Below are 23,870 nucleotides of genomic sequence, written 5' to 3' on the forward strand. Positions count from 1 at the left end.
GATAACTTCCTAGTAATTTGAGCATCGAAAGAAACCTTTCATGAATTTAACCATTTACAATGATTCGTTGCGAAAGGAATAAGACTAATGGTGCAAGATATAATTTCTACACCTTTAGGATTTAACTAAAATATACTACTATAATAAATGGATAATCTCGCTCGTAATTTATAATGCTTGACGAAACTCGAAGGAAACTAAGTTCTATTCATTATCATTCATTCAAATAAGCTAAACTTCTTTATTACAAATAACTCGGACAAATATATCCTATCCCTAACAATTTCTCTTTGCATGATCGACTTAAAACCGAATTAAAAGCCAAGAAGAAAAACCTGGTTTTGGGGTGAGATATCCACATGGATACTGGGAGACGACCCTCCTGCAGCTACACCTTGGACTTTCTTGGGCGGCATCGTAATTCGAATGTGAGATAGCCTTTTTCTCTTTCTTTTGGAATTCCACCGTTTCTTTGGGAAAAAAGTTTATGGGTGAGTGTGGTTTTGCAACCACAGGAACCCTTGGAGGACTTTGACTTGGGGTAAAGGAATAGAAGGCACTTATTCTCCTTCCTTGCCCTTCCTCTATTCCTTCTCTTTTCTAACTCTTTTACTCCTTTCTTACTCTTCTTTATCTTTTCCTCACCCTCTACTTCTTTCACACTACTCCCTTTTTTTCCTCACTCCTCCCTACTTCCCTTCTTTACTTCACTTCCTTATCCTCTACTTTCCTTCCCTATCTTTTATCTTTTTCCCACTCTTCCTCCTTCACTCTTTCTTTTCACTCCCTTTACTTTCCCTCCCTATCTTTTATCTCACGGGCTACATTTTACCTTACGGGATATCATCCAAGGCCATGATGATGATTTGGGTTTTGATAATAATGGGAATATGGGGGATTAAGAAAAAGCTTAGGGGTTTGTGGAAATAAAAGAGTTATGAGGGGGTGAAAAGGGTTAGAAGGGGTGAAAAGGGGCTTAGGGGAAAAAAACACCAGGGGGGGGGGTTCCCAAAGCCAAGGAAGGGGCTTAAGGGGGAAAGGGGGGGGAATAGTAGGGAGAATTTGGGGGGGGGGGAAAAGGGGCTTAGAGTGATTAAAACCGGGGGGAAAAGGGGGCTTAGAGGGATTAAAACCGGGGGGAAAAGGGGGCTTATAAAGCCTAAGGGGGGAATTTTAGGGGGGGTAATTTCAAAGGCCACAGGAAGGGGGCTTAAGAAGCCACCCTTGGAAGCTTCCAAGGGCTTCCAGAGGCCTCACGACGGCCACGTGGGGGGGGAGAAAGCATGGAGACCGCAGCTAGCAGCAAAGTGGGCAAGGAAATCAGACGGTGGCGGCAGCTGCTATTGGCAATTGGCGGCGTCCCGTTCAGCTGCACGGTAGTCCACGATCGTGTCCTCCACAGGCAGTTCCTAGCTCATCGCTCCCTCTCCAGCTCTATGGCAGTGGCCACCTTCAATCTCTCCCTCCCTCACGAAATTCAAAGTGTCTCCTCTCTTCTTTCCCTCACAGCAGACTGACGGGCCCTTCACAGCGTGTCGACCCTTCTCCTTAAGGCCTTTGTCCCCCCTCGATTTAAATAGGGGAGGGGAGGGGGATCTTCCCTCCCCTGCGTGTCATCACGCATGCTCCCCCCCTCATTCCAAGCTCCACCAAGGAGCTTAATTGCTCCTTCTATTTCCCTCCCCCTCCAGCTCGTCAGTCGGTTGGGGGGAATAATTTGTTTTTCATTTATCCAATTTTCATTTTCATTTGAGGCAGTTCACGCGTGTATTTCTTTTAGCAAATCGGAATATTACATACTTAAATTTTAAATCAAACAATATAATTATCTATTGAGATGAATTTTGATCATTAACAACTCTGAATTCAATAATCACATTCACTTTTGTTTTTATTAATCTAATTATCACAAGCTAATACTTTGTGATCCCATAAGAAAATTGTTGAATATTGTTATATACTATGTCTACATCATTGATGGTATATAATATTCGCTAATTCCTATGATATTTCAAAACTAAGCATGCTAATGCATGAAGAAGGAATGTAATGTCATGGCTACTATAACAAAGATACTCTCTTGCAACATAGTGATGATGCAAGAGGGATCAACCTGTTTTTTGAAAACCATAGCAATGAACTAATCTAAGACCTTTACTATCACGTTGTGATATACTTTTTCTAATTTTAAATGTGTTGGTATAGGATGCATACACTTTGAGATAAATGTATTGCCATTTGAACTACATATTCATTTCTAACCTTAAACATATTAGTGCAAAATACATGCAACTGGCACCCCAAGTTTTATTGAAAACCAACAATTTTTTGCTCCTAATGCATATTTATTTGTAATCCTATAGATGTAGGTATAAGATCCCTGCAAACTAGCACCAAGACATAACTACTATATGTAGTGTCATCCTTTAACTATTTGTTATCTATTTATTATTGACTAGATTCTAATCAAGTTGTTGGATACTTATTTTTTAAAAAGGGAAAGTCAAGTAATTCAGTTGACCAATAATTATAAAGCATGTGACTTTGTTGGGGAAGGGAAAGTTGAGAGAACCATTGAGAGCAACAAGTCAACAAAAACTAGAGCAAACTATCCTAATGCGGCAACATCATCTGTAGGGAAGAAAGAAGGCAAAACTACATGCAAAGGGCGAGCTTTCATAAGAAGGAAGAGGGATGAATATTAGGGGATTCATTATATGTAAACTCTCTATGTCACAAGCATTCAAGATCTTTTTAAAAATAACCTTATCTCGAAAATTTTTAAAGATAAACACATTTCTTTTCTATTAAATTTGTAAATAAGCGTTCATATGGCAACCCTGTACATTAAAAATGTGTAAGAATGATATTTTTAAAATACATTTTTTTGAATCCATGTGATACACTTAAATATTTATGAGTAACCTCCTCAAAGGTTGAATACTCCTTGATTCTCAAGCTATTTTTTTGGGCTTCAAAGAAGAAATCTTGTGGCTCTTCTCTTGAATTGACATGCAAAATAGAGAAAAATAAGGTATTGAAGTTGAATATTGTTATCCTAAGTTTTTAGCTTGGAACTTAGGTTACAATAATCAACTCTTGAAGGATTTACTTACCTACAATGGGAAGATGCTTAAAGTATATGAAGAGCCCACTTTAGAGTGATTTTGAAGCGGCATAATGGTGGTTTTTTGCTACTATATATAGCAATAACGCAAGGCTAAAATGATGCATTAAGGCCCATATAGAGATTTCATTGGTTTCTTCGCTTACCATTGCTTGGTATCATACCTTGTTGATGGTAGCTACTATATACATCTTCTTGGATTGGATATGAGTTTGTGACATGATAAATAATATGTACAATCGAGAATTGTTCTATTATAGGGTTATTTGTGAGTTCTCATCTCATAGCTTTTAGGCAATCATCCCAACAAAGGGTATTGCCCTCGTACATTGAATGCATGTATTGTACTTGCTTTGTTGTGTTTCATATGAGTCAAAGTGCATTGTGATAGCTTCAAGAAATTCTTTTGAATTGTCAAATTGATTCTATCTTCTCTTTTTTAATTCTTTTCAAACAATACTCTTTACATCATTCTCTTTTAAACCCCCATGGTAAAGACATTCAACTTAATACAACCGACCAATGTGTTCAACATAGGATCTCCTCAAGTAATCTGAGAAGTGAGAAAGAGAACCACATATTTGTCCATATATATGTGTCATCATAAAATTTTTAATAGCCTCTTACACTTTTATACATATTTTTTCATATGCACATATATGTATTCAGACCTATTATGTGCTATAATTTTTTGCATGTATGTTTATGCTCTTCATATATATGTGTGTATGTATAGACACAAACATACACACACTGACATGTTAAAGCTCTTGTGCTTGATTTTTGAGATTAATTCCAACTTTGAAAAATTCTAAGAAAAGAGCAAAACTCACTCTACCCTTTCAATGCTCCTTAGTACAATGAGCATATATAATAGAGTAGGTTTTCTTGAGCAACCAAGAATGTATAAATGTATAAATAAAAAATATAAATAATTTCATAACACGTTCAGAATTATAGTATAATATACTAAATATTCTAGAAAAATATACATGGGAGAATAGAGACTCTTTCTCCTTGAGGTAATGGCATAAGAGGCACTACATGAAGTAGACTAAGAATGTACAATATTTGTCATAACTCGTGGTGCTTAAGATTAAGAAGCACCACTCCTTTTCCTACACACTAGATGCTCATCACTGCACATAGAAAATGAAAAATTAATATAAATAGGGATCTTAGGTATAAAATTTGGTTCAATTTGTAGGCGACAATTTTTAATATATTTTGGGAATCCATAGCTTGCTTGCTTAGCTTAAAAGATATGACTAAAATCTTACATGGCCCTAGTCAATACAGGTGGGTTCTTGCTATAGAAATGATCAAGGGAAGTGAATGTGACATAGTATTAATCCTATTTTCAATATTACTTCATGAAGAAAAAATAACTCATATTATAGTGGTGGGGAGATGTCTCAAGTTGTGCTCGCTTGGATGATGTGGCAACATCAACACATTAAGGGATATTTGAGGTCTTGAAAGTGTCCTCCAAGGGAGTTTGACCAAAATATTTCCTCAAAAAATGGGTCAAAGTAAAAGTTTTGCAAATGAACTCCAAAATTGTGAGACAAGGAGTTCATTTGCAAAACTTTTACCGATGGCATGACCCCATGTTTTGAGGGAATATTTTGGTCAAACTCCTTATAAAGGACATTTTCAGGACCTTAGATTTCCCTTGATGAGGATAATCTCTCAATTATTTCCTCCAATGCCTTGTTAGAGAGCTCCATATAGCTCCATGTCCTTGTGAATCTCCTCATGTGTCAAACCATGCCTAAGTAGTAGCTTCCATAGCATTACCAACAACCCATCTCTAGTGATGGTGGGCATGGTGCCAATCTAGAAGGATGCCTACAAGAAGCATCTAAGCGAGTAACATTAGGCCTTTTATAATGTTTGAATTCAATTAGACATGTATCATTTTAATTAACTAGTACTAGGCCCTTCACATAGAAGATTTTAAGAAAAACATCTTAAGAAAAAGAAGGAAAGAATGAATAAGGATGGAGTGAAGGACTACATAAAAATGAGGATACAAAGTTATCCTATTGTAGACCATAGTAGATCTAGTACAATCTCGGTGACACAAAACATAAATTTATCTCTCATTAGCGTCCTCTACTTTAGCTGTCTTTAGGTTCTAATGAAGAGCAATTATATTTTTTCTTTTACAAACCATAATTTACAATAAAAATTAGGGCTTAGTAGCCACATTTAGTTCAATGCTTAAAAATTGAATGCTTTCTACTTGTAATTAGTAGCTATAATTTGAGGAATTGTTAGAGAGTGCAAGAGTTTTGCTATCTCAATTGAAATTTGGATTGATTTTGACTAGCCAAGCATTTATTGGAGACTAATCCCATGCTAAATCAAGGGGAAAATAACATTTGTATTTTAATTTATGTGAACTTTATGCTTGCTATAATTAGTGCTTAATCAAGTCATTTACCACTCTTCAAAGAATAAAGACTTGTTGCATGGGTCCACTGCTAGGATACCATTAGATCCATAATTTTAATGGACCTATCACACGTGATTAGAAATACTTAGAAGCATTTCGATGGTTTACCAATTTATAACTAGATGCGTCTTCTCTTTACAATTGGAACGAGAGATTCAATATCATTAAGGTTGGATCATCTATTATCTGTATATAGTTGATGTTAATTTACATCTCCCAATGTCCTTGGTTGGCCAAGGATTGTACAATGGTTTTGAATAGATCAACACTTTGAATGTGACTAGCAAAGTCCTCTTCATGCATGCTCATCATCCCTAATGACTTTCCTAATGAGAGCTTTACAACCTTTGTTTGTGAACATTTCTCTCTCTTTGCAATTCTTAGCAACATGTGCCATGGAGATATAACTGTATCCAAATATAATTGAATAAATTTTTATTTAATAATATTAATCATTTATTTGATAATCACATTGATTTTTTTTCAATTAAGCTATTTGTGGCAAGCTAATACCTAATGATCTCATAAGTTATTGAGGATTGTTATATACAGATGTCTACATAATTTATGATATAGAATAATCACTAATTCCTAAGATATTTCTAACTTAAGCATGCTAATGCATGAAGAAAGTATGTTAGATCATGGCTTGTACAACAAAGACATTAATGTGCAACATAACCACCCAAGAGTTGTAATATTTCCGCTCGAAGTATTAAGGAGTTTTGATCACTGCACGACCACGCAAGAACCTGTGCAAGGTTATCTCCCACATCCTAAATATTTGCGGGTAAATCCTTACCCCGCACGCGCAACAATGAGCCCATCCGCATTGTGCAATTGAGGTCGGGGTTTAACACCGCAAAGACGACGTAGAACACCCTTTTTGAAGGGGCAATTGGATAATGATGAAATTTAGGCAAATTTTTTTCTAATTATCCCTTCCCCTAGCCAATGCATGGCTGGAGGAGAGGGAGTATGAGAAGGATAAGTGAGGTGTGTGGGAGCTTGAGGAGGGAAAGGCATGAATAGGCCACGTGGTGGCTACCTCTCCCCCCTTAAGGCTATATGTACCCCCCCTGTGGATAAAGGAGGTGGAGGGGAGATCGAATGCTACCATGCTGAAGGACCGCGGTGCTACCTGGGAACGCTGCCGCAGATAATCGCCGCCCTGCCACGCCCACTCCATTGCGCCACTGCCATACCAACGCCGCCATCATCCTAATCATCCCCCTGGACTTTAGCCTGCCATTACCCCTCCCTCTTCCATGTAAGCTTCTAACTCAAAAGCATAGAAGCTTCCACAAGGGCTTCCTTAAGCCTTATTTTTACGTGCCCTCCCCAGTTTTAAAAACCGGGCTCGTAAAGCTCCAATTCCTACGCAAGGGAGAAGGTATCGACCTACAGGCAGTCTCAAAGAGCAAGAGTAAAGGCTAGAAGGAATCTGTGGAGTCCATAATCACACTATGATGGCTCCCAAGAAGATGCAAGCGCACCCAGCAGAGGTTCTTCCCCGAACATACACGTGGACATCCCCATGGATCCACAAGCCCAGGTTTTACGATTTTAATCACACGTATAATAAATGCATTAAGCACGATAACTTTCATGGAAAGGAAGCACTTATGCATGCTTCTAATTCACCTGGCCTAGTTAAAATGCATTTGGGGAAAATTGCCTACTCAAACGGTTTATTAGAATTAATGCATGACATGCAATTGGGTTATTTGCATTTCCAATGTTATGAATGTAAATTACCTATCCATCTTACGAGCTTAGTAGCATGTTTCCTTTCCACGCGTTTCAAAGTGACAAGCCTAAACGCATATTGCTTAGGGTAAAAGATGAAATTATTAAATGCATTTTTTATTGGTCATGGAAAGAATAAAGCGTATGTTTCATTTAGGCAATAACTTCCTTATTGTGATTCGCATGAGGAAAAATCGTTAACATCTGTTAGTTGTTGTCTGAAAAATTGCATAGCATGGGAATGAAACCACGGACTTGTAAGTTGCATGCAAAAGATGATTGGAAATGGATTAAGTCAACACTAGTCTTAGTCTTGCATGAACTTCATTTACGATGTTGTATCTAAGGGTTGCATGTTACATATTCATCATGCATAAATTTCATTTTATCGAGTTGCATTTAGAAAAGATTACATGGCTTATCAAAGCATGGAATCCCATTGCATTAAAGGAGAGGTTTTAGCCATAGTTCCTTGATGTGAATCTTGTAGGTTCTATGCAAGATAATCTCCAAATTGTCATTCGTCATTACTTTAGCAAGGAAAGAAGTAGTTATTGCAAAACCTTTTAGCTGCCTAAAAGTAATGAATCGCATGTTGCAACTATTTACACCTTTAGAACAAGTTTAGCATCTCTAGGAAAGGATCATCCTTGTCACAAGACAACTAGATCAATTTAGCTAAATCACTTGTATTATTATAACCGCAAGGGACTCGTATAGGCATAACTAGTTGATATGATAAACACCTCAAGTATTAGCTAGGGCTTGGTATGTCAGGAATGCAACCTAGTATCATACTTGGACGCCAAGTCGAAATCCTCAAACCCAAAGGTCCTACCCACATTCACAGAATGTTTGGGCCAGTTGGACGCCCATGCAAACAATGATCTGGGGTTTCTACCCTAAGGATCGACCGACCTAATGTTAAAACTGGGATTGAGTTTGGAAACCCTAGGACCAAACGTTGTCGACCTAGTTCAATTAGAGTTGGGTTGGGTAAGAAGACACCCTAAACCATGCATTTTGTCTTTAAAAAATTCATTTACCGAGAAACGTCGTTCAATGGTGGGTGAAATGATCCCATGACTTAGGTGCGACACGTGTGCAACAGGTTGCAATGTTGCATGGCCTTGTGGTTTAAATCACAAGATAGAATTGTCATTCCTTGGAATGAGGTTGGCAAGTTCTAGCGCAAGTCTAACTTGCAAGAGGATGGGTAGTCATCCTGCTACATCACCTTTCTTGGGTTGATTTTCCAAGAAGTTATGTTTTGCCTAACAAGCAAGGATTAATCAAGTTAGAGCGACATGCTCGCCAGGATTCACTGTCTTAACTTAAAGAAATCTAAGGTGTTGGTTAATTTGGGTTGACAGGGTATGACCCTAATGTAAGGACAAAAAGGGTAAACAAACAAACCCTTGGAGATCTTGCCAAGTTCCAATTTATCCCGGATCAAATGCTAGATGCATTTGGAGAGAAGGATTCACTCCTTAGCAGTTGGCCGAATAAACGACCACTGGATTGATTGTGCTTGTAACAATTTAGGAGCATTGTTTGCATTGTTTGCTCAAGGAACTAAAGATGGAAAGATAATTAATGCTTCAGGTTGAAGGCCTGAAGGGAGAGGCATCATCAGTTACCCCTGAATGTCTACCTGACCCTAACCAAGGGGGTTGTTAGCCGCGCCGAGAACGTGGACCGAACCCGCCGTGAGAGGTCTCTTCGTTGGGCGCTACTTGGAGCAGGAGGACGCTTAGGTGCCAAGGGGGGCTCTGGCCGTAAATCCCTTGCCTTTTGGGCCCTGCACAATAGGCCAATGCGACTAGCGATTGGATCTCGAGACTCGCATACTAGTCTGCGGGCGGAATGTTGGATTAATAATCCATGTAGATTACTGGATAGCCTTCGGGCCGATTATGGATTGCCTTCGGGCGGATTATGGATTAGCCTATGGGCTGGATTATATGATGTTTTCCAAAGATAAATAAGATTAACTGTTGAAAAGGAACTTGGTTGACACTGTTTTTCTATGTCAAGTGCTAAGATTATGTGAAGGAACCGGTGTCTAATTGGCTAATTAAGAAAGCTGTTTTTGCGTGCCCAACTAAATGTGGTAGGTAATTAGACAACTAAAATGACCTTGAGGAAAGTGCGGTGGATGTGGCCATGGGTCTGTCCTATGGATGGGTGGTCCCAGTGTTGGCCAGGAACTTTTCTCAAACAAAATGGAGAGTAGGAAACTTCTCTCGAAGGAACTGAACAACAAGGAACGTTGACCTAGAATCTAGGTTACTAGAACCCGATTTATGCTTTTTTAGGGGAACAGAATGGGACTATGGCTTATGGGCAGAGAGGTCAAGCTTTGCATCCCTCTCATTTCCCATTCTGCTTGAACCAAGTGCAGCATGAATCGGCTTCGAACCTAACGTTTTTGCATGAGGTAGTTCGCATGGGACTCGATGCTAGCTGCCGTTTTAGGAATTTGACCATTAGAAAAACCCTGATTCAGGTCAGTCCTAAGTGGGAACGGCCTGAATACTTTTGCTACGTGGTAGACTCGGGAAGACCTAGATCGAAAAACCCGTAACATTCCATGGGAGTGCCGGGCGGAGCTTTCTACACTCTCTTCCCGATGGGCTGCTAAGACATGTCCTACAAATGAATAGGTGGACACATTACAGTTGGTATCAAAGAGAACCAACGAGGAACTAATGTTTTCAAGAAAACTTAATAAGGACAAGTAGAGCAAATGTTGCTGATAAGATCGTCTCCTCACTTACTTATCAATGTTGACTTGTAGAGTCATGAAGCATGGAACAGATTCTTGGTGTTCTAGGTCATGTTTATGACCATGATGCATGCTTCAGATTATCAACGGAGGATCGCTATGATGAATATCCTAGACCGCATCTACAATCCATCGCCTCTGTACGTGGAATGAAGATGGACGGGTGATTCAAGAATCTATTACATAGCTGCCCAGTACCGATTTGCGTACCTTCGAACCAACCTAAAGAGAATCAACTGGTTGGAGGACCTAAAGATCGTAAAGGTGTTCATCATTGTTGAGGCTCATGTAAACACAACTTTATATATCGGAGATCGGAAGGTCAACCTGAACATGTATGTATACGAGGAAGTGACCCGTATAATCCCCGCTGACAGGATCAAGGTATTGGGACGTTACGAGAAGAATGGGTACCAAAGAAAAGGATACCCTAATCTTCCAATGACTTATCGATTTCTGAAGATCCATGACCCAAATCCATACTATTACTTAGTTCCAATAGCTAAATGTAACACAATATTATTCTCCTCGAATTAATGTATCAGCTTGCTCCATGACCCCAAGAATAATTGTACTCCAAAAGGGCTATGCCCATATGAATAAAATAAGACTTCTTTTTATCAATGATTGTCTTGACTATGAGCATTGATAAAAAGTTAAGTGGTTAGGTTTCTTGGCTAAAAGCTGAGTTGGGCATAAAATTTAATGTAAGAAACGTTTAGTGAGTTGTTAACGTTAAGAATCTCAATACTCAGGCACAACCCCAGATATAGATTCCTAGTCTAACCCCTACACCAAGTACAGCTGTGATTCTAGAGAAGTAGCTTCTTCTCAACCAGATTAAGCTACCAGAATTTGACAGAAAAGGAAGGATTGTCCAAGCTGATGATGAGATTTAGATAGAGTCAATGGAAGATTACTTTGAAGCGGCCGGTATTGCACCCGCCAACTAGGCAATGCTCGCCAAGCTGAAGCTCACCAGCGAAGCCAAACTTTGGTAAAAGCAATGGTGCAGAGACCAAGGGTTCTTGGAAGGGTTCGTTACTTGGGAAAAGGTGTGCAAGGAAGATACTTACCACCTACATATCGCACGCAAAAGATGAATGAGTTCTATGAACTGAAATAGCTTAGTCTAACCCTTGATGCATACTACTCAAAGTTCGTCTCTCTTTTGAAGTATGCGCTACAAATGGATATGACACAACATGTGTCAAAGTTTTGTGCCGGATTAAACCCACATGTAAACGCCCGCCTTGAATCAATGCACCCGACAAACCTTCAAGACGCACTCATTCGAGCTGCGCCCATAATTCAAGAGGTGCAATCCAGGCCAAGAAATAACAAGACTTGGTCTTATAATGATCAGAACAAAGGAGTGTATAGATTCCAAGCAAAGAGAGTTCAAGGTCAAAATTAGGGACAAAGGAAGAAAGCGAGAACCAACAATGTCAATAACTTTGTTCCTACCCAAGGTAATGGCCGCGACCTCTGTTGCTTCCATTGCAACGAGCCTGATCATTTCAAAAGGCAATGTCCCAAACTTGGTAGAGGACAACGTCAAGGGCCATTCCAAGGAACCGCCTATGGCCAAGGAGCCGCCACCCAGGGCAGAGGAAGAACCGCCTGTGTTGCCAACAGGGAATTGTGCAACGAAGAAGACCCGACCATGGAAGCAGACTTTGAGAGGGCAATAGTGCATGTCGCCCTTCACAAGAAAGGCCCGAATCGGCAATTTTTGGTGATTCAGACAACAGCAAACTATCAAGGTAAAGGCTTCAAAACCTTGATTGATTGTGGCAGTACACATTCTTTTATTTCACCAGTTTGTGCAAAAAGATTAGGAATAGCCATAATAGATTCACCTACCTTGCTTGTGGAATTTGCAAATGGTCGTGAGGTCACTTGTACCAGGCAAACCGCTAAGGTGGAATTCTTTATGGGAGGAAGGTCGACTTCGGTCAGACTTAGGGTCATGAACCTAGGTATCCATGAGTGTTTTCTCAGAATGGATTGGCTTAAACCTAATGATGCTCACATTCATTGTGGAAAGGGTCAAGTTTCCTTTTGAAATTCTAAAGGGGAATCAGTCACAACTCAAGGAGAGGCTGGAAAGCCCAAAATTCAATTGGCCAAAGTATCTCGGATTATAAAGGGAGTTAGAAAGGGACTACCTGTCTATTTGATTAAGATCAATAATCTAAATCAAAATCAGGAGTCTAATGAAGAACCTTCATGGCTAAAGGAGTACGCAGATGTATTTCCTGAAGAGCTGACAGAACTTTCGTCTCAAAGGGAAGTTGATCATGAAATCAAGCTAGTGCCAGGAGCTGCACCAATTGCAAAGAGGCCTTATAGAATGTCCATCTCGAAAGCAATTGAGCTAAAGGAGAAACTCAAGAAACTGTTAGATCAGGGCTACATCTGTCCTAGTAGTTCACCATGTGGAGCTCCAGTGATGTTCCAAAAAAACAAAGATGGAACGCTTCGGCTTTGTATTGATTACAGAGGGTCAACCATTAAGAAAAAGTACCCTATCCCAAGAATAGATGAACTTCTTGACCGTCTTCAAGGTACGAAGATCTTATCCAAGATTGATCTTAGGTCTAGATACTATCAGATGAGGATCAAGGAAGAAGATATCCCAAAGATGACAAGATATGGACACTTTGAGTTCCTCGTCATGTCATTTGGGCTGACGAATGTACCTGCCACCTTCAGCAATTTAATGTAGGATATCTTTAGGCCATATCTTGATGACTTCGTACTCATATTCTTCGATGATACCTTAGTCTACTCCAAATAGGAAGAAGATCATGAACCCCAGCTTCGCATTGTCCTTGAGACAATGAGGGCACACAAGCTTTATGCCAAAATGAAGAAGTGTGCATTCTTCAAGCGACAGATTGAGTATCTGGGATTCATCGTATCAGCGAAAGGGATCTCAGTGGATCTGGCTAAGGTCAGAGATGTTCTGGAATGGCCAATACCAACAACTGTCAAAGAAATACGCAGTTTTCTTGGATTGGCAGGATGGTACAGGGTCTTTATAAAAAACTATGCTTTGATTGCAGCGCCTCTGACGGATCTACTGAAGAAGCAACCATTGATTGCCTGGTCAACTGCCGAACAATCTAGCTTTGATAGATTAAAGCAAATTTTGGTATCAACACTTATCCTCAAACTTTCGGACCTTAGTAAAGAGTTTGAAGTGATAACTGATGCAAGTACACTTGCCTTAGGATGTGTGCTTACGCAAGAAGGTCACCCTATAGCATACTCTTCAAGGGAAACTGAAGAGCCATGAGAATAATTATGCTACCCATGATCTAGAGCTATTAGCTGCCATCCATGCTCTCAAGCTTTGGAGACACTACTTGCTAGGTAACAAGTTTACCCTAGTGACGGATCATAAAAGTCTCAAGTGGATCTTTACCTAGAACGAACTCAACATGAGGCAACGCTGATGGATTGAAGTGCTCGAGGAGTATGATTTTGAAATCAAATACCAGTCTAGAAAGGAGAATGTAGTTGCCGATGCGCTTAGCCGCAAGGCATTCCTAAATTCTCTAATCTTGCAAAATCCATCAATAGCTAGATCTCTGGCCACAAAGGTATGCATGCCAAACAACCCAATACTTGAGCTAGCTAGAGAAGAAGCATGCCATGATCCAACCTATTAAAAGATACAAAGGGAGATCCCTATCAAGGATCAAGACCTGAAGCTACAGGCTAAGTATTAGGAATTCTCTATCAATAGTGGACTTGTCTACTACAGAACGAGATTATGTATACCGGCAAGCCAGTCACTCATGAAAAAGATACTTTGGGAAGGTCATGATTCCCTATGCCAAGACCCTCAATGCAGTCAGGAAGAGCTACTGTTGAGAGAGGCTTAAAGGTGACATTTTCAAATATATCACTAAGTCTTTGTCTTGTCAACGTATTAAGATCAAACATGTCAAAATGCCAGGAAAGTTGCAGCCACTTGACATTCCCCAAATGAAATGGGAATTCATTATTATGGACTTTGTTGGTTGCCTACCCCAAGTTCAAGGAGGATACAACTCTATTATGGTTGTGGTGGATATGCTCACCAAGGTTGCACATCTTATTCCTGTTAAGACAAACTATAAAGCCTCTGACATTGCAAGGTTATTTATGAAGGAGATATTCTAACTGCATGGGTTTCCCAGAAGAATCATTAGTGATCGTGATTCTCTCTTCACATCACACTTCTAGAGAGCTATCTTTGAAGCCATTGGGACTCAACTCTATTTTAGTACAGCTTACCATCCCCAAACTGATGGCTAAACGGAGCAAGTCAATCAAGTCATCGAGGATATGCTCAGGGTACGCTGCTGCTGTGAACCAAAAAGGTGGATTCAATACTTGCCACAGGTTGAGTTTGCCTACAATGCTTCTTATCAACAAAGCATTCAGATGACCCCTTTTCAAGCATTGTATGGGCACGACTGTCGAAGTTCTTTAAACTTCTCGGATCCAACCCTAATAGTTGAAGCTTCAAAGCAAATGCTAGAAGATATGGACGACCAAATGAAGTCAATAAGACAGACATCCAAGCCGTTAAGGATAGACAGAAGGCATACGCAGATTCGAAACGTCAAGATAGAACCTTCACTGAAGGAGACATGGTCTTCATTCGCATACGCCCAAAGAAGAGTTCCCTATTTTTAGGAGAATGCAAGAAGCTAAGTCCAACATATTGTGGACCCTACAAGATCCTCAAGTGCCTAGGATCCAATGCTTATAGACTACAACTCCCTGAGAACCTAAAGGTTCATAATATACTCCATATCAGCCTATTGAAGAAGTATGTATCTAATCCTAGCCATGTATTTGATGACCAAGAAGTTGTAATGCCTAGCCAAGGAGTCCTTGAGCTACGGCTTGATAGGATCTTAGATGTCATAGAGAGACAATTGAGATCCAGAACCTTGAGAGAATGCCTTATTTAGTGGAAATATTATCCCGAGGAGGATGCCACTTGGATGGATGAAAGCACTCTCAACCAACACTAACCCTAGTTCTTCTTGAGATAAGGACATCTGGATTCCTCAAGGGGGAGAGAATGTAATATTTTCGCTCGAAATATTAAGGAGCTTTGATCACCGCATGGCCACGCAAAAACCTGTGCAAGGTTTTCTCCCACATCGTAAATATTGGTGGCTAAATCCTTACCCCGCACGTGCAACAATGAGCCCATTCACATTGTGCAATGGCTAGGGTTTAAGACCGCAAAGCCACGGGAGAACACCCTTTTTGAAGGGGCAATTGGATGATGATGAAATTCAGGCAAATTTTTTTCTAATTATCCCTTTCCCCAGATGATGCATGGTTGGAGGAGAGAGAGTATGAGAAGGGTAAGTGAGGTGTGTGGGAGCTTGAGGAGGGAGAGGCATGCATAGGCCACGTGGTGGCTACCTGTCCCCCCCTAAGGCTATATGAACCCCCCTGTGGAAAAAAGGAGGTGGAGGGGAGGTCGAATGTTGCCATGCTGAAGGACCGCCGTGCTACCTGGGAATGTCGCCGCCATGTTGCCTGGGAATACTGCCGCAGATAATCACCGCCCTACCACGCCCACTCCACTGCCCCATTGCCATACCACTGTCAACATCGTCCTAATCACCCCCCTCGACGTTAACCTGCCATTACCCCTCCCTCTTCCACGTAAGCTTCTAACTCAGAAGCATACAAGCTTCCTTGGAAGCTTCCACAAGGGCTTCCTTAAGCCTTGTTTTTACGTGCCCTCCTGGTTTTAAAAATCGGGCTTGTAAAGCTCCAATTCCTACGCAAGGGAGAAGGTATCGACCTACAGGTAGTTGCGGAGAGCGAGAGTAAAGGCTAGAAGGAATCTGCGGAGTCCATAATCACACTACCATGGCTCCCAAGAAGATGCAAGGTGCATCCGCGGGAGGTTCTTCCCTGAACATACATGTGGACATCCCCACAGATCCACAAGCCCGAGTTTTACGATTTTAATCCCATGTATAATAAATGCGTTAAGCACGATAACTTTCATGAAAAGGAAGCACTTATGCATGCTTCTAATTCACCTAGCCTAGTTAAAACGCATTTGAGGAAAATTGCCTACTCAAACGGTTTATTAGAATTAATGCATGACATGCAATTGGGTTATTTGCATTTCCAATGTTATGAATGTAAATTACCTATCCATCTTACGAGCTTAGTAGCATGTTTCCTTTCCACGCGTTTCAAAGTGACAAGCCTAAACGCATATTGCTTAGGGTAAAAGATGAAATTGTTAAATCATTTTTTATTGTTCATGGAAAGAATAAAGCGTATGTTGCATTTAGGCAATAACTTCCTTGTTGTGATTCGCATGAGGAAAAATCGTTAACATCTGGTAGTTGTTGTTCGAAAAATTGCATAGCATGGGAATGGAACCATGGACTTGTAAGTTGCATCCAAAAGATGCTTGGAAATGGATTAAGTCAACACTAGTCTTAGTCTTGCATGAACTTCATTTACGATGTTGTATCTAAGGGTCGCATGTTATATATTCGTCATGCGTAAATTTCATTTCATCGAGTTGCATTTAGAAAAGATTACATGGCTTATCAAAGTATGAAATCCCATTGCATTAAAGGAGAGGTTGTAGGCATAGTTCCTTGATGTGAATCTTGTGGGTTCTATGCAAGATAATCTCCAAATTGTCATTCGTCATGACTTTAGCAAGGAAAGAAGTAGTTATTGCAAAACCTTTTAGCTACCTAAAAGTAATGAATTGCATATTGCAACTATTTACACCTTTGGAACAAGTTTAGCATCTCTAGGAAAGGATCGTCCTTGTCACAAGACAACTAGATCAATTTAGCTAAATCAATGGTATTATTATAACCGCAAGGGATTCGTATAGGCATAACTAGTCGATACGATAAACACCTCAAGTACTAGCTAGGGCTTGGTACGCCAGGAATGCAGCCTAGCATCGTACTTGGATGCCAAGTCGAAACCCTCAAACCCAAAGGTCCTACCCACATTCACGGAATGTTTGGGCCAGTTGGACGCCTATGCAAACAACGATCTAGGGTTTCTACCCTAAGGATTGACCGACCTAATGTTAAAACTCGGATTGAGTTTGGAAACCCTAGGACCAAACGTTGTCGGCCTAGTACAATTAGAGTTGGGTTGGATAAGAAGACACCCTAAACCCTACATTTTGTCTTAAAAATTTTCCTTGACCACGAAACATCGTTCAATGTGGGTGAAATGATCCCATGAGTTAGGTGTGACACATGTGCAACAGGTTGCAACGTTGCATGGCCTTGTGGTTTAAATCACAAGATAGAATTGCCATTCCTTGGAATGAGGTTCGCAGGTTCTAGCGCAAGTCTAACTTGCAAGAGGATGGGTAGTCATCCTGCTACATCACCTTTCTTGGGCTGATTTTCCAAGAAGTTATGTTTTGCCTAACAAGCAAGGATCAATCAAGTTAGAGCGACATGGTTGCCAGGATTCACTGTCTTAACTTAAAGAAACCTAAGGTGTTGGTTAATTTGGATTGACAGGGTATGACCCTAACCCAAGGACAAAAAGGGTAAACAAACAAACCCTTGGGGAGCTTGCCAAGTCGCAATTGATCCCGGATCGAATGCTGGATGCATTCGAAGAGAATGATTCACTCCTTAGCAGTTGGCCAAATAAACGACCACTGGATTGATTGTGCTTGTAATAGTTTAGGAGCATAGGAGCACTGTTTGCATTGTTTGCTCAAGCATGTTTCTATCACTGCAGGATGTTGCAACTATTGGTCCTGGCCTAGTGGACGATTTTGAGGGGATGATCCAGCACTTCCTCACGGAGCACCTTCATCCCGTTGAGGAAAGCAGGCTGGTGCTGGAAGGGACCGGTGCGTGATTTTCCGTTATAATAATCTTATAATCACCTTTCAAATATGGCTCTTGGTCACGTAAGGACTCCATCCACGTGCAGGGGCACCTGTTCAACCTTATTTCACCTTTTATAATCTCAGTGCTGTAGAGTCAAGTTGCAGCTCGCTGTATTAGCCTTGCGTGCTCATATGATGATAATGATCAGGGTACTGGGATATCCGCGATTACGACGAGAAATGGAGCCGGTTCTGAGTTCAGAAAGGCGATCTTATCGTGCTGCCCGAAGGCATGTATCACAGGTTTACTGTCGATACAAATAACTATGTCAAGGTATACTTATAAGTTCTCTGTCACACAAACACACACACACACACACTCTCTCTCTCTCTCTCCCCACCCACTTCCCCTTCACTTATTAGTACTGACCTTGCCCATTTGCTAGCACAGGCCGTCCGTCTATTCAAAACTGTCCCAAGTCGCACTCAGCACGAAAGACCAGCCGATCATATTGATGCCAGGTTATTACTGACTACGACAACACTAGAATATAATCGTCTCGGTCAGTTTAGGTTACAACTACCGATCGATGTCATATTTCTACTGGGAACAGCTTAACTCGTACTGATCTGAATGTGTTCTCGCCTCAGGAAATTATGTGGAAACAGTATTGAGCAATCCGTACGCTTTATACAGAAGATCCCTGTGCGGCCTGAAGACTGAATGCTCGGCTGCAAATGCCATTGAAAGTGATCAGTGACGATGTGCATGACTTGGATGAGCGTGCGCTTTGCACGTGTTGTAAATACTAATTACTAGCTTGATTAGCAATATCCAGCGCACCTTTTTAGTCCTTTGTGCGGTTACTCCAAACAGATGAGATTTGCTAATTAATTCTGTATAAAGGTTTGCCACGAGTTTTTACGAGTTTAAATAATTTCAACCTGTTCTTATTATAAGCATCCAGGTTTACAATGTAGCGGAACTTGGAATATCAACCTTGTAGCTTTTCGGCCTGCCTTATGCTAGCGAACCTTCGTAACCTTCCCTACGTTACCCTTATATTTGTTGTTGCTTCGCTAGAGCCATTTTAACTATTAAATATATGAACGTGTCTGTGTAGTACCGTTGGCAATAAGGACATGCTTGTATTAATGGTTCTCGATCCTTTCCCATACCGAATGAGGAAATTCATCCTAAATCAATGTCTAAAGTGTAAAATGTGTGCTCTTCTTTATTATTCGCTTACCTGTGCAATTCTCAAGTCATTTGGGTGGAGTTATTCCTTAGCACACAAGTTAAAAACAATACCACAAATATGAACTATGTATTTTCTATTGCAAAAAATAGCATTTATTTGAAATTACACATGTGCAACTGAGGAGAGCCAAAACCTAGTGGGGATCGTGTTTATTCTTTTTCTTGTTCTTCTTCCTCTTCAATTCCTCATGGTCCTACATCCTTGCACCTTTCCTTCTAAGATGGAACAACATAAAACAGTGAACATTAACACATGTATCACCAGATCATGAACCAATTTTCTATCATCCCAAATGGTTAGGGTGAATCGCTTAAACAGCTTTAGAACAGTTGAGTCACTAGAACACTTTTAGAAATGTAAAACATGCTTGCAACTTGTACTAATGTACACATTGTCCCTTTGCAATACAAATGGGTTTACATGATGTTTATAACTAGTGCACCCAAAGCTTGATCCTTGTTTTCCTCTCGCCACCTTCTTGTTGATTATTTTTTGGTTTTGCTCATCTAAAGCTTTGTATCCCATGGGTCACACGTTGCATCCCATTCTATGTCTTAAACATAGGTCGTCCTTCCTAGCATACAACTCTCTCTCTCTCTAGCATGGGCTAACTTCATGTGACATTATTTCACATACATTTGCCAGTTTTGACTTTACATTTAGTACATTGAGAATCTCTTTATCCAAACATGTTACATGGCCTATTTCACCAAAATGAATGATAAAAAAGTACTTAATCTTTTAATGTGCATTCATCAATCTTTCTTAGAAGAAGGTGAGACATAGTTTGTTAAGAATATTATCTCAAGCGATAGGTCAAATGTTGATTAGGTACTTCTTTCCATGTACAACACAAGAAGAAAATACTCAAGTGGAAAGGGTCCACTTATATCACCAAAAAGAGACAATCATCTCTTCATGAGGTTACTTAGTTATTAAACTAAACAACTATGTGATAACATGTACACTATATTTTAACTTATGGCTTTTGTAATCCCAAGCCATGATACACAAGAAACTTTAAATCATTCCCTATATATGAAATATTTTTTAATGTAGGAAATTCATTGAGATATATTTTGATTGAGTAAACTATCTACGTTAGTTCTTAATAAGAGTTAGTGTAAAAGACTTCTTAGCTTCCTTAATTATAGTTAGTTAACATATATTAGACAAAGATGGATTTGTATAGTTTGTTATTTTTACTATGAAATAGAATTTACATTGAGTATGTACAAATATAAAATTGGGTGATGTAGCTAAGCTAGAATGCTTCAATTCTTAGCTAGGTGTTTAAAGGCAACCTTGAAGACTTGGTCGTTTTTCCTAAGTGCCCTCATAAGTAGAGCCAGAGCATTGGTTTATATTTTTAAACATAATATCTATTGGAAAGTTATTTTTCTTCTTTATCAAAACCTTGTTTCTCATGGTCCAAATGATTTTTAGAACAATGGCCTTTACTACTTTCCAAGTCTTTAAGAACTTGTCATCTAGGGATCTTTTATTAACCAAACAAAGCTATGTGCATCTCCTAATTGTAGTATTTGTCCCAATAAGATGGGTCTATTCTCCGACTAGTTTCCACCATCTCCATGCCTCCAATAGTGCCAAAAGTGATGGGTGACTATCTCATTGTGTACAATACAAAGGAGTCATCAATCATTGATATTCTTGAATTTGAAAATCTTAACCTTAGTAGGTATCTTTGTAGCACATACTTTCCAAAATATTAAGTTCAACACTTGACTTGGTGTCATCTTTCAAGTTCTTAGTAGTTTTCTTCTTGAAGTGTCAAAAATGGTGTAAGGGTAACATGTCTTCCATGATTCTTTGATGTGGGTAGCCGATGAGAAATGAGAAAGTATTGATGATGTAGATGCATCCAACCACCTTATGTTCATATCACACTACATGCATTGGGGGTTTTATTCTCAAATGAAACTACATGAATTAGCATTTAGGTTAGTAAAGTGTGTTGGATGTTGTGGATTAGAACCAAAGGAAACATTGAATTTCATCCTTAAAGAGTATTAATGTTTTTGTTGTATTTAGTTATGCTAGAATTGCCATGAGGCTCTATTATCATTCATTGAAGAATACAATTCCTAAGAGCATCAAAGTACTAGCCAATCTATCAATGGCTCCCAAATGCAATAATGCACTGAAATAAAATATGAGTGTTAGCTACCTAAACTTTGTGCATGTATTTCCTAGAGGGCATCGACATCCTATTGAGGAGGTGGCGTGTGAATGATCCTTGGTCTCTTGATAATGACCAACATGGTCCAACTATAATGCACAAGCATCATATTGTAGTCCATATCATACCCTACATAATCCAAGGCATAATCATTCCTATAAGTTGGATGACATTGGGATATGGACTAGACTTGGAGTAGGTGTTTGAAGTATCATACCAACCATATAGAGAATCCTCATCCCAATCTATAGTAGCATAAATGATGAAATAGGAAGAAATATATGTGATGCCTCTATTATCCCTATTGTCTAGAAATATGCTTTCCAAATGTGTTCGAGTATTGCTGATCCACAAAAGTCTCCCAAAAACAATAGCACGGTGAAATAAATTTTTGAGTGATGGCTACCTAAATTTCTTGCATGTATACGTTTAATACATCATCGTCCTCTTTGCAATAGTAATACCATGGGAGAGGTCAATCATAAACAAAATTGGTATGCTTTCATGTAGACTTATGCAAGTTACCTCTTGCTTAAGCGTGATGGCGCACCTCAATTTAATGACACCAAAGGGAATCCCCACGTTCTCTCAAAATTCTTGACATGAGAGAATGTAAAAATTTTAGCTCTTGATCTTGGAGGGAGCCTAAAGAAATCGGGTCACCATTCGTGGACTTGGGAAAATGAAAAGAAACCAAGCCAAATGTGCTTCATGAATTGGACCGAGACTCGTACGCCTCTACGACCATAACAAAGTGAGGGCTCATAGAGGCTGGAGAGCGAGTAAAGAAGCGGGCAAAGCCATGTCACGATCTCTTTGTGTTTATAAGACCATCTGAAACTCGTAGGTGCCGGTGAGGACAAAGAAACTGGAGCTCGTGGATGCTAGCAAGCGATACAAATAAGTGGGCAAAGCCAGGTCGTGTCTCCAAAGTCGAGCTACTGTGTTGGTATGGCTGGAACGGTGGAGCAGGTGCCAAAGGAAATGCAACTGCCTAAGGGTGAGTGGTTATGTGGTTCACTATAAAATAACACTTACCTTGTGTGGGGACCCTTTCGGATGCCTGGCTACTACTGGGATGTATGGATCGTGATGGTGGATGTGTGTAATGCTCGAAAACCTGGAGTGAGCTAAAAGAAGTCGGGCCCGTGGATCACTCACTCTCCCTCTATCTTGACCAAGCCGTGCATGGAGCCATAAGTGAGGAGTGAAGTGGACTGGATCGAGTAGTGGGGGCCCCCTCACAACACCAAGCCATGCAGTACGTCACGAGTAACTACACCAAAATCTGACGCTTAGGCTACGGTAGCATCTCCGTTGTGCTCTTAGTGAACATGATTGTGCATCAATGATGATGTGGATATGCATTAACATGTATTTTTGTGCATGTGGTAATTTGATGTGTCTATGTATGTTTATGGATTTGGTTACCTTGTGAGTTTGAGTTTAATTTTATACATGAGTGAAGAAGTGCTATGAAAACACATGCTTTGTGTGTGTGTGTGTGTGTGTGTACTAGGCGCTCCACGTCTAGCTCCCGGTGCTTCGCGCCAAGAGAGAGAGAGAGAGAGGGGGGTGACACATGGTGATAAGGGGGGTGGGGCGGACTACCATGTGGCACCTGTCCCCACCTTCTAATAATATTATTACGAAAAGATATATAGTTTTATAATCATAACAAAAGGGGGAAAGAAAAAGGGCGGGACACCCCAAACTTCCCTAGTCGGCCTTATGCAATTCCTGAGTCCTTATTGCGCGCGTTTGCCATAGCTTTGGCTCAGTACAACTCCTATGACCAGTACCGGCAGCAGCAACGAGCTCTAGTATCCCCCAACATCATCCAAATACCTCGCTCATAGCGCAGTAGGTCAACTGCGCATGGCAGTTAGCATCTGCAACATTTTCCTCATGGCGGCCATTTGACTCAGCATTTGCGTTCTAGGTTTCGTCAATCATGCAGCTGCGCGCAGTACTGTTTCTGCTGGCCTAGACCATGGCCAGCTATATTTTGTCCAGAAGGCAGTTTTCTTCGAGCTAGGCTTTTCATCCAACAGCGCTGCGCTAGGCGTTTCGTCTTGCAGCAGCGCCGTTTGAACGGCTAGGCATTTCGCCGTCCGACCAGCAGCGCCGTTATCGCGGTCTAGTGGCTGTATAGCTTGGTGGTGGGTACGGTGCAAGTCGTCAATGAAGAACTCCTACAGCACGCGCGTCGTGTGATGGATGTTCTTGCGATTAGTTATATCAAGATTAATTAAATCCCCGGGGTCAACTGCACTACATGTACCACCATTGGATACCTCCAACTAGCGTTGTTTCATCTAGCTGCAGTGCTGTACTGCCCCTTTTGTCCAACTACAGCTGCCCCTAGTGGCTGATGGTCGCCCGTGTTTCCGTCTCTGGGCACAGTGGCTCA

At 40.5% G+C, this 23,870-nt stretch overlaps 1 pseudogene; it reads left to right on the forward strand.

The window, feature by feature from the left end:
* Positions 1-1,283: 1,283 nt before the first annotated feature.
* Positions 1,284-23,551, forward strand: LOC148028975 (uncharacterized; annotated as a pseudogene).
* Positions 23,552-23,870: the final 319 nt, after the last annotated feature.

This window comes from Lygodium microphyllum, chromosome 11 (genome assembly GCF_053477565.2).
Source record: "Lygodium microphyllum isolate KBCC chromosome 11, Lygodium_microphyllum_v1.1.10, whole genome shotgun sequence".
In the NCBI taxonomy this organism is placed as follows: domain Eukaryota; kingdom Viridiplantae; phylum Streptophyta; class Polypodiopsida; order Schizaeales; family Lygodiaceae; genus Lygodium; species Lygodium microphyllum.